The sequence below is a fragment of the Rhipicephalus microplus genome, unplaced genomic scaffold (genome assembly GCF_043290135.1).
Source record: "Rhipicephalus microplus isolate Deutch F79 unplaced genomic scaffold, USDA_Rmic scaffold_201, whole genome shotgun sequence".
NCBI lineage: Eukaryota > Metazoa > Arthropoda > Arachnida > Ixodida > Ixodidae > Rhipicephalus > Rhipicephalus microplus.
In genome coordinates, this window is record NW_027464772.1 from 147,501 (window position 1) to 159,219 (window position 11,719).

At 60.4% G+C, this 11,719-nt stretch overlaps 2 non-coding genes across 2 annotated transcripts; both read right to left on the minus strand.

The window, feature by feature from the left end:
- Window positions 1-1,034: 1,034 nt before the first annotated feature.
- LOC142792010 (5.8S ribosomal RNA) lies at window positions 1,035-1,187 on the minus strand. Its single transcript, XR_012890575.1, has one exon. It is a non-coding gene; the product is annotated as a 5.8S ribosomal RNA (ribosomal RNA).
- Window positions 1,188-2,906: 1,719 nt separating this feature from the next.
- Window positions 2,907-4,721, minus strand: LOC142792027 (small subunit ribosomal RNA). The gene has a single exon (XR_012890591.1). It is a non-coding gene; the product is annotated as a small subunit ribosomal RNA (ribosomal RNA).
- Window positions 4,722-11,719: the final 6,998 nt, after the last annotated feature.

The window sequence follows — 11,719 nt, forward strand, 5'->3', positions numbered from 1 at the left end:
TGCACGCGTGCGGCGCACAACCGGTGTGACGTGGAAGTGACGGGACACGTTCGTAAACCCATCGCGAACCGAGTACGACGCCCTACCAAGTGCGCCCGCAACCCTGTACAGGGTCACATCTTCACAAGGCTGGCAAGCGGCATTCCGCTGCGCGCGTGCGTCGTCCGAGCAGTTGCGTGATAAACGACCGTGTCGAAAGCCCAAACACCGCCGAGGCCAGTCGCCGCCGCCGCAAGGGCAGCCACGCAGCCTGGCGAGAGGCATCGTCTCGTGTAGCGTCGCCCCCGCCCCAACTGGAGTGGCCCAGTTTTTTGAACGGGACGGGAACTGCGAAGCACTTAGACCGACGGCGGACTACGACGAGAACGCCTTAAGCTTCGCCAACGTTTCGCCAACTCGTGCGGGAGACTTTTTCCGCTTCGCGGCAAGTCGTCGCGCCGTGCTCTCCGCATCAACCGCGTACGCAGCGAACCGCAAACGTCGGGCGCAGCCTCCTCACCTCCCTGCGCTTTGCGCGCGAACGTTCCCTGTTCGCGCGGCAAAGCCTGGAGGAGGCACGGCCCCGCAGCGTGTTCGAGCGCCCGGTCTACGGGACACCCTGCTTACTTCGAGGGCAACAAGCGCAACGCAAGGCTGCGATCTCGCGCACTTTGCGCACGGCTGGAGAAGCTTTGCTGGCCGGCTTTCGCTCCTCGTGTTTACCGTGCGTTAAAGTTGCGCGTCCGTGGCTCTCGCAGCTCTTGCGCGCCCGGTCGCAGAGAGGAGTACGCAACCTCGACCGCACTTTCCCTGCAGGCTTCCTTCCGACTCGAAGTCCTGCGGCGGTCTCAACGAGGTGCCACATCCTCAATGCAGTCGGTCGCCCCCGTTTCGGTTGGGCTCTGGCACGACGGTCGCCACCGTCTCGCCCTTGAGTGGCCGCTGTTGGCGCTCGCTGTGAGGTGTTCAGCGTGCTGTCCGTGTTGCCGACGCGGTCAAAACGAGTCGACGGCTCACGTTCCCTTGTGCGCCGAAGGCTCTCTTGATATGTGATCCGACCCTCAGACAGACGAAGCCAAGGGAAGACCCAAGGCCGCAATGTGCGTTCAAAGAATCAGTGCTCAGTGTGTCCTGCAATTCACACCAAGTCTCGCAGCTGGCTGCGTTCTTCATCGACCCGAGAACCGAGTGATCCACCGCTTAGAGTCGTGAAAAAGTGTTTGTTCAATTCCGTACAGTCAAAACCAAACGTTTCTGGCACTCGGCCAAACAGTGGCCAAGAAGGGCGCTTTTCAGCGCACGCTTGGACTCCAAAACTCTGCCGCGCCTTTTTCGGCTGCCGCAAATCGAGCAAACGGTGTGTTTCGGACGGCGTTTCGCTTCCGCTACTTGCGAGTGCTTTCGTGGTCCACCCCTCTATAAATACTCGGGAGGCGTCGAAGCCGGTTCTCCAAGCCGGACCCGTAGGTATCGTTGTGTGCTCGCTCTCATTGGCCCGCCTAACCAGAAAATGCCTGCGGTACACCCATTTGGATAAGAGTGCACGCAGATGCGGGCCTCGACGGCTACACATTTCCTCGGGCGGCCGCCTCCCGGCCTCCGTGGAGCGCGGGATGCACGGTCCCATCGACAAGCCTCTCCCGTTTTTACCGTGGCGTCGCGGTTCACCACGGCGGGCGGGTCGGTCTCCTCCGCATAAAAAGGGGGACCCCCGCTTTTTGTTCCACGAAATCGCACAAGCTTTTTTCGCATCCACGGTTTGCCACCGCACACCAAAATGCCGATCCGGCTGCCTACTTTAGCCAACAGGTGGAGCCAGGCGCGCCGTACTTGCGCGGCACTTCCCACGTCCACCGAAGTCGGTGCCAAGGACCACTTTCGGCGCCGGAGCCGCGTACGAGCCTACTCGAGGCGGAAGAACGAAGCCAGCAAGGGCCTGGCCGCAAGTGCGTTCAATTGTCGGGACGTCCAAGTCCCTCGTTCTTCCGTGCTTCCTCTTTCGGCAAGTCGTTGCGGCACCTTCCCAAAGCGCGCAGACCCGCTAATCGCGACGAGCGCGACGTGGCCGTGCCGCCTTTCCCTCGGCAGCAAGCAAAACGCCTGGCAACGTCGACGCTCCCCTAACCGCGATCTCGCACCGTGTTTCGTGTGGCGAATTCAAAAGCCGGCCGGCGCTGCTGCAACCATTACGGTCGGTACGCATACGCCGCGGAGGGCGGGACGGTCATCGGAGCGTGCGGTTCCTCCATCGAGTACTGCGCACCTCGGCCGTCGCATCGCCGTGCCATGACCGGCCGCGCGTCAACGCGAACCGGTGCCAGCGAGATCCCTCGCCTGCAAGAACCGACCGGCAGCCTCCGTCACCCGAGGACGCGGAGGCGCTTGCCGCGGACGGCGGGACGGTATGCACTGGTGCACAGCGGACCCGTCACATCGCCAGTTCCTTGACCGACCGCCGACGCTTGTGCCGTTCCTCTCGTACTTGGCAGTCGCCGCGCGATTGTCGGGTCTCGTTCTTGCACGCTCGAACGGTCGGGAGGGCACTCGGCTGGCGTTTCGGGAACGCGCAGCCTCGCCTTCTACCGACGTAACCACGACTCGCCGTTCGCGCTCCGCCGCTCCTGTTTACAGTACTAGGCGGTCCCGCAGCGGTCGGGTCGCGCATTTCGAGCGCTTCGAGCCACGGTGCAGTGGCGGGTCGAAAGCCGACCTATGAGTGCGTTGCGCCGTTTGTACCCGCGTCCGCCACCTGGCCGACCGTCCAAGGTCGCGGTGTTGGCGTCCGCTGGGCGCAACAATTTGTCACGGGGTGCCGCTCCACATTCAGGCAGCCCCGTGGGGAAAAGCCGACCCCGCGTCCAAACGGGGTCAGCGGCAGAAAGTGTCGGGCGCAGACGCAGCTGAGGCGCTCACCCTTCACAATCCGTTAATGATCCTTCCGCAGGTTCACCTACGGAAACCTTGTTACGACTTTTACTTCCTCTAAATGATCAAGTTTGGTCATCTTTCCAACAGACCGGCGCAACCGAAAGGCCGCGCCGGACATCGGTCCGAAGACCTCACTAAATCATTCAATCGGTAGTAGCGACGGGCGGTGTGTACAAAGGGCAGGGACGTAATCAACGCGAGCTTATGACTCGCGCTTACTGGGAATTCCTCGTTCAAGGGGAACAATTGCAAGCCCCTATCCCAATCACGAAAGAAGTTCCACGGGTTACCCAGTCTTTTCAGACAGGGATAAAGACACGCTGCTTCCTTCAGTGTAGCGCGCGTGCGGCCCCGGACATCTAAGGGCATCACAGACCTGTTATTGCTCTGTTTCGTGCGGCTAGGAGCCGCTTGTCCCTCTAAGAAGGTTGTAAGGTGCTGGGAACCCCGCACCTATTTAATAGGCTAGAGTCTCGTTCGTTATCGGAATTAACCAGACAAATCGCTCCACCAACTAAGAACGGCCATGCACCACCATCCACCGAATCAAGAAAGAGCTCTCAATCTGTCAATCCTCCCAGTGTCCGGGCCGGGTAAGTTTTCCCGTGTTGAGTCAAATTAAGCCGCAGGCTCCACTCCTGGTGGTGCCCTTCCGTCAATTCCTTTAAGTTTCAGCTTTGCAACCATACTTCCCCCGGAACCCAAATACTTTGGTTTCCCGGAAGCTGCCCGCCGAGTCATTTGAGTAACTCAGGCGGATCGCTGGTTGGCATCGTTTATGGTCAGAACTAGGGCGGTATCTGATCGCCTTCGAACCTCTGACTTTCGTTCTTGATCAATGAAAACATTCTTGGCAAATGCTTTCGCAGTAGTTCGTCTTGCGACGGTCCAAGAATTTCACCTCTAGCGCCGCAATACGAATGCCCCCGTCCGTCCCTCTTAATCATTACCTCGTATTCCAAAAACCAACAGAACAGAAACGAGGTCTTGTTCTATTATTCCATGCAAGTTTATTCAGGCGACTCGCCTGCGTTGAGCACTCTAATTTTTTCAAAGTAAAAGCACCGGCCATCTCGAGGCACACAATGAAGTGCACCAAGAAAGAACCGGCATGATGTTCAGTCCGAGCCGTCGCATCGGGTAGATGCACTACTCGTCTGGAACTGAGATCCAACTACGAGCTTTTTAACCGCAGCAGCTTTAGTATACGCTATTGGAGCTGGAATTACCGCGGCTGCTGGCACCAGACTTGCCCTCCAATTGATCCTCGTTAAAGGATTTAGAGTGTACTCATTTCAATTACGGGGCCTCAAAAGAGTCCCGTATTGTTATTTTTCGTCACTACCTCCCCGTGCCGGGAGTGGGTAATTTGCGCGCCTGCTGCCTTCCTTGGATGTGGTAGCCGTTTCTCAGGCTCCCTCTCCGGAATCGAACCCTGATTCTCCGTTACCCGTAACAACCATGGTAAGCAAGTAACCTACCATCGAAAGTTGATAAGGCAGACACTTGAAAGAAACGTCGCCGGCTCGTGGCCATGCGATCAGCACAAAGTTATCCAGAGTCACCACACAATACGGGCCGAAACCCGATCGATCTTGGTCTAATAAAAGCACCCGTTACCCAAAGGGCTCCAGGCTCACTGCATGTATTAGCTCTAGAATTGCCACAGTTATCCAAGTAGGAAGAAACGATCTAAGGAACCATAACTGATTTAATGAGCCATTCGCGGTTTCGCCTTATTTCGGCATGTACTTAGACATGCATGGCTTAATCTTTGAGACAAGCATATGATTACTGGCAGGATCAACCAGGTAATCGTTCGACTGCGCGTCCGTCCTCGCCCTCGGCGGGCCGGACGCAGTCTGTGTGCGGCGGAGGCCACCTTCAGGCGCCCCAACACGCTTATTTTGCACTCCGAGATGACGGCGTTCGAGCTCGCTACGGCACAACCTTCCCGAAAGACGAGTGGGAGCCGTGCGGCAAGAAGCACGTTCATGCTCGCTCTTTTTCGTTGCATCGACTCGGTCGCGCCGTGCGGGTTGCCCAAGCCCGCTGCACTGTCGGTGGACCGGCCGGAACTAGCAACGGAGCCGAGACTGCAAAGCCGCCAGACGACGGGTCACGCCCGCGTCTTCGGCGCTTTCGCATCTGAATCGCCCGAGGACGACACGGAACACACCTCGATATCGTGGTAAAACGGCACCGTCCGACAACCAGCCCCTAACGCATCAAGCGGATGAGGCTGCAGACGACTGCCGTGGATTCCCCTGGAGCAGACCCGAGGACACGCTTGACGAGGCCGAAGCCCGCCGCATATCAGACACCCGGTCGCTTTCGCGTACGCCGCTCACGAGAACCCCCACATAATAGCAGCGATAAGTACCCAGACCTCCTTGGGCCCTAATACGAGCGTACTCGAGAAAATTTCACCGCGGGTGTGCCCCGAAACGTGTGGCATGTTGAGCGTGCCACAAGTCTACGTCGCTCTCAAACCCGCCGAGGTCGTAGAATTTGCGACCCTACTCACGAAATTCCCACCGAGGATACGGCCGCAAACGTACCGCACCTTGGGTAGGCCACGAGTTTGTGCAACACTACGCTGACGGCACAGCACCGAGGTCGTGCGCGCACGCACGGGAAAATTCCGCCGCGGTTTCTGCCGAAAACGTGAGGCACCACGACTCTCCGCAAGTTCGCGTCGACTGCGAAAGACCGAAGTCGTGAACGACGTGTCCGCTACTCGCCGCCGACACGCTGGACACCAAACGTACAACGACTCGACGGCGTCGTAGAGGCCCACGACGCGGTTTTCCTTAACGACGTCTCGGCGTGGCACCGACAGGTTAGAACGGCCGACCAACGTTCCCTGTCCGCCGTTCGGCTCAGTCGAAGGGCTCGGCGACTTCGGCAACGCTGCGAAGCCGCACGGTGACGCACGCCATGTCCCCATTTTTTTTTTTCTTTCTGCGTCTGCCGGGGTGCCCCTATAATAGCAGCGATAAGCACCCAGACCGCCGTGGGTCGCTCGCCCCGGCTGACGTGGTTTTTCGTACTCCTGCGGCGGTCGCCGTCAAGCACGTCCAAATACGCTACTTTCGTGGGCGCATTCACGCTCTTTCGCTTCGCCGGAGTGCCAGCACTCACTCTGCCAAAAACGGCGAACATCCGAGCGGCGGTTCCCACTTTTGCGTCGGCGTCGCAAACCCCGCCCCGGCAGACGAGGTTTGCCGTACTCGTGCGACGGTGGCCGGCGGGCACGTCGAAAGACGCCGATATCGTGCGCGAATTGGCGCACCTTGGCTTCACCGGAGTGCCGCCACTGACTCCTCCAAAAACGGCGAAGATCCGAGCGGCGCTTCCCACTTTCGCATCGGCGTCCCGAACTCCGCCCCGGCTGACGCGGTTTACCGTACTCGTGCGACGGTCGCCGGCGAGCACGTGGAAAGACGCCGATATCGTGCCCGAATCGGCTCCGTTCGGCTTCGCCGGAGTGCCAGCACTGGCTCGGCGAAAGACGACGAACATCCGAGCGACGGTTCTCACTATTGCGTACGCGTCGCAAACCCCGCCCCGGCAGACGCACTTTGCCGTACTCGTGCGACGGTCGCCGGCGAGCACGTAGAAAGACGCCGATATCGTGCCGGAATCGGCCCCGTTTGGCTTCGCCGGAGTGCCAGCACTCACTCGGCCACAAACGGCGAACATCCGAGCGGCGGTTCCCACTTAGCCGTCGGCGTCCCGAACTCCGCCCCGGCAGACGCGGTTGCCGAGCTCGTGCGACTAGCGACCGCGAAGCCGTCTCGCGACGCCGCTTTCGTGCGCGGCTCCCACTGCGACCTGGGTCACCCGAGGTCGACGAGCAAAAAAGAATGTCGAAAAAAATTTTTTTTTTTTTTGCGTCTGCCGGGGTGCCCCTATAATAGCAGCAATAAGCACCCAGACCGCCATGGGTCGCTCGCCCCGGCTGACGTGGTTTTTCGTTTTCCTGCGGTGGTCGTCGTCAAGCACGTCCAAACACGCCACTTTCGTGGGCGCATTCGCGCTCTTTCGCTTCGCCGGAGTGCCAGCACTCACTCTGCCAAAAACGGCGAACATCCGAGCGGCGGTTCCCACTTTTGCGTCGGCGTCGCAAACCCCGCCCCGGCAGACGAGGTTTGCCGTACTCGTGCGACGGTGGCCGGCGGGCACGTCGAAAGACGCCGATATCGTGCGCGAATTGGCGCACCTTGGCTTCACCGGAGTGCCGCCACTGACTCCTCCAAAAACGGCGAAGATCCGAGCGGCGCTTCCCACTTTCGCATCGGCGTCCCGAACTCCGCCCCGGCTGACGCGGTTTACCGTACTCGTGCGACGGTCGCCGGCGAGCACGTGGAAAGACGCCGATATCGTGCCCGAATCGGCTCCGTTCGGCTTCGCCGGATTGCCAGCACTGGCTCGGCGAAAGACGACGAACATCCGAGCGACGGTTCTCACTATTGCGTACGCGTCGCAAACCCCGCCCCGGCAGACGCACTTTGCCGTACTCGTGCGACGGTCGCCGGCGAGCACGTAGAAAGACGCCGATATCGTGCCGGAATCGGCCCCGTTTGGCTTCGCCGGAGTGCCAGCACTCACTCGGCCACAAACGGCGAACATCCGAGCGGCGGTTCCCACTTAGCCGTCGGCGTCCCGAACTCCGCCCCGGCAGACGCGGTTGCCGAGCTCGTGCGACTAGCGACCGCGAAGCCGTCTCGCGACGCCGCTTTCGTGCGCGGCTCCCACTGCGACCTGGGTCACCCGAGGTCGACGAGCAAAAAAGAATGTCGAAAAAAATTTTTTTTTTTTTTTTGCGTCTGCCGGGGTGCCCCTATAATAGCAGCGATAAGCACCCAGACCGCCATGGGTCGCTCGCCCCGGCTGACGTGGTTTTTCGTTTTCCTGCGGTGGTCGTCGTCAAGCACGTCCAAACACGCCACTTTCGTGGGCGCATTCGCGCTCTTTCGCTTCGCCGGAGTGCCAGCACTCACTCTGCCAAAAACGGCGAACATCCTAGTGGCGGTTCCCACTTTTGCGTCGGCGTCGCCAACCCCGCCCCGGCATACGCGGTTTGCCGTACTCGTGCGGCGGTGGCCGGCGGGCACGTCGAAAGACACCGATATCGTGCGCGAGTCGATGCTTCTTGGTCTCGCAGGAGGGCCGCCACTCACTCCTGCAAAAACGGCGAAGATCCGAGCGGCGCTTCCCACTTTTTCGTCGGCGTCGCAAACCTCGCCCCGGCAGACGCGCTTTGCCGTACTCGTGCGACGGTCGCCGGCGAGCACGTCGAAATACGCCGATATCGTGCCCGAATCGGCCCCGTTTCGCTTCGCCGGAGTGCCAGCACTCGCTCGGCCAAAGACGACGAACATCCGAGCGACGGTTCCCACTATTGCGTACGCGTCGCGAACCCCGCCCCGGCAGACGCGGTTTGCCGTACTCGTGCGGCGGTGGCCGGCGGGCACGTCGAAAGACGCCGATATCGTGCACGAATTGGCGCTCCTTGGCTTCACCGGAGTGCCAGCACTCACTCGGCCAAAAACGGCGAACATCCGAGCAGCGGTACCCACTTAGCCGTCGGCATCCCGAACTCCGCGCCGGCTGACGCGGTTGCCGAGCTCGTGCGACTAGCGACCGCGAACGCGTCTCGCGACGCCGCTTTCGTGCGCGGCTCCCATTGCGACCTGGGTTACCCGAGCTCGACCAGCAAAAAAGAAGGTCGAAAATTTTTTTTTTTTTTTCTGCGTCTGCCGGGGTGCCCCTATAATAGCAGCGATAAGCACCCAGACCGCCGTGTGTCGCTCGCCCCGGCTGACGTGGTTTTTCGTACTCCTGCAGCGGTCGCCGTCACGCACGTCCAAATACGCCACTTTCGTGGGCGCATTCGCGCTCTTTCGCGTCGCCGGAGTGCCAGCACTCACTCTGCCAAAAACGGCCAACATCCGAGCGGCGGTTCCCACTTTTGCGTCGGCGTCGTAAACCCCGCCCCGGCAGACGCGGTTTGCCCTACTCGTGCGACGGTCGCCGGCGAGCGCGTCGAAAGACGCCGATATCGTGCGCTAATTGGCGCTCCTTGGCTTCTCCGGAGTGCCGCCACTCACTCCTCCAAAAACGGCGAAGATCCGAGCGGCGTTCTCCACTTTCGCATCGGCGTCCCGAACTCCGCCCGGGCTGACGCGGTTTACCGTACTCGTGCGACGGTCGCCGGCGGGCACGTCGAAAGACGCCGATATCGTGCCGTAATCGGCCCCGTTTGGCTTCGCCCGTGTGCCAGCACTCACTCGGCCAAAAACGGCGAACATCCGAGCAGCGTTTCCCACTTTCGCATCGGCGTCCCGAAGCCCGCCCCGGCAGACGCGGTTTGCCCTACTCGAGCGACGGTCGCCGGCGATCACGTCGAAAGGCGCCGAATTCGTGCACGAATCGATGCTTCTTGGTCTCGCAGGAGGGCCGCCACTCACTCCTGCAAAAACGGCGAAGATCCGAGTTGCGCTTCCCACTTTTTCGTCGGCGTCCCGAACTACGCCCCGGCTGACGCGGTTTACCGTACTCGTGCGACGGTCGCCGGCGGGCACTTCAAAATACGCCGATTTCGTGGGCGCATTCACGCTGTTTCGCTTCCCCGGAGTGCCAACACTCACTCTGCCGAAAGCGGCGATCATCCGAGCGGCGGTTCCCACTTTTGCGTCGGCTTCGCAAACGGCGCCCCGGCAGACGCGCTCGTGCGACGTACTCGTGCGACGGTCGCCGGCGAGCACGTCGAAAGACGCCGATATCGTGCTCGAATCGACCCCGTTTCGCTTCGCCGGAGTGCTGCCAGTCACGGCGCAGAAAACGGCGAACAAGTGTTTTTTTTTTTTTTTCCTAGAATTTGTGTTATAGAAGGCACATTTGATATCGGACGATAATTTTCAACTTTATCACGCGCACCGATTTTCGTGTAGAGGTTTGCAAGTTTATGGGAATTTCTCCACTTGGAATAATGCGATTTAGTAGTACTACGAGAACTTCATGGATGTACTCAAGGGTACGGGGCAAGTCAGTTACGTCAACACCTGCAGATTTTTTACACTTCAAACTGAAAATTGTTGGTTGTGAGTCCTCGTGTGATATTAAAGGCCGATTCGCTAACACATAGAACAAAGAAAGAAAGGAAGAAAAAACGCCCGCGCTCGCTCAAGAAACCTGGGTTCGCAACAAGTGGCAACAACAAGCAACCGAGCGAGTGCGCCAAAACCCGTGGCGGCCGAACAAACGCGAAGTCCCAACCGCGTCAGCCGGGGCGGCACGGGACAGGAAAAATCACTTCAGCCGGGGCGGCGGGGCACCGAATAAACCTCGTCACCTCGTCGCAGGATAAAAGAGGAAACAAAAAGTCTAAACAGCGTCTGCTGGAGCGAATGCGTAATAAAACAACAACAACAACAAAAAAAAAAAACACCCGCGCTCAAGAAGTCTGCAATCACCACAAAAGGCGACTGTGACCGAGCAGCGTCAGCCGGGGCCGTGCGGAAACGGAAAAACCGCGACTACCGGGGCGTCGAGGCACCGAAAAATCCACTTCAGCCGCGGCGAAAAAAAAAAACAAAAAGAAAGACGGAGGGGGGGGGGGGGAACCACGTCTGCCGGGGCGAAGGAAAAAAAAAAAACGCGTCTGCCGGGGCGAGCCCGGGTGCGGCACCACCGGGAAAACTGTGGCAAACAGACATGGCGATCGAGTGAGTGGGCCGCCAGCCAGGCTCAGCCAAAAAGTGCAAAGTCCGAACTGCGTCAGCCGGGGCGGCAAAAACCACGTCAGCCGGGGCGGCGCAAAAAACCGCGTCTGCCGGGGCGGCACGAAACCGCGTCAGCCGGGGCGGCGCGAAAACTGCGTCAGCCGGGGCGAAAGAAAAAAAAAAAAAAACGCGTCTGCCGGGGCGAGCCCGGGTGCGGCACCACCGGGAAAACTGTGGCAAACAGACATGGCGATCGAGTGAGTGGGCCGCCAGCCAGGCACAGCCGAAAAGTGCAAAGTCCGAACCGTGTCAGCCGGGGCGGCAAAAAACCGCGTCAGCCGGGGCGGCGCAAAAAACCGCGTCTGCCGGGGCGGCACGAAACCGCGTCAGCCGGGGCGGCGCGAAAACTGCGTCAGCCGGGGCGAGCCCGGGTGCGGCACCACCGGGAAAACTGTGGCAAACAGACATGGCGATCGAGTGAGTGGGCCGCCAGCCAGGCTCAGCCAAAAAGTGCCAAGTCCGAACTGCGTCAGCCGGGGCGGCAAAAAACCGCGTCAGCCGGGGCGGCGCAAAAAACCGCGTCTGCCGGGGCGGCGCGAAAACCGCGTCTGCCGGGGCGGCGCGAAAACTGCGTCAGCCGGGGCGAAAGAAAAAAAAAAACGCGTCTGCCGGGGCGAGCCCGGGTGCGGCACCACCGGGAAAACTGTGGCAAACAGACATGGCGATCGAGTGAGTGGGCCGCCAGCAAGGCTCAGCCAAAAAGTGCTAAGTCCGAACTGCGTCAGCTGGGGCGGCAAAAAACCGCGTCTGCCGGGGCGGCACGAAACCGCGTCAGCCGGGGCGGCGCGAAAACCGCGTCTGCCGGGGCGGCACGAAACCGCGTCAGCCGGGGCGGCGCGAAAACTGCGTCAGCCGGGGCGAGCCCGGGTGCGGCACCACCGGGAAAACTGTGGCAAACAGACATGGCGATCGAGTGAGTGGGCCGCCAGCCAGGCACAGCCGAAAAGTGCTAAGTCCGAACTGCGTCAGCCGGGGCGGCAAAAACCGCGTCAGCCGGGGCGGCGCGAAAACCGCGTCTGCCG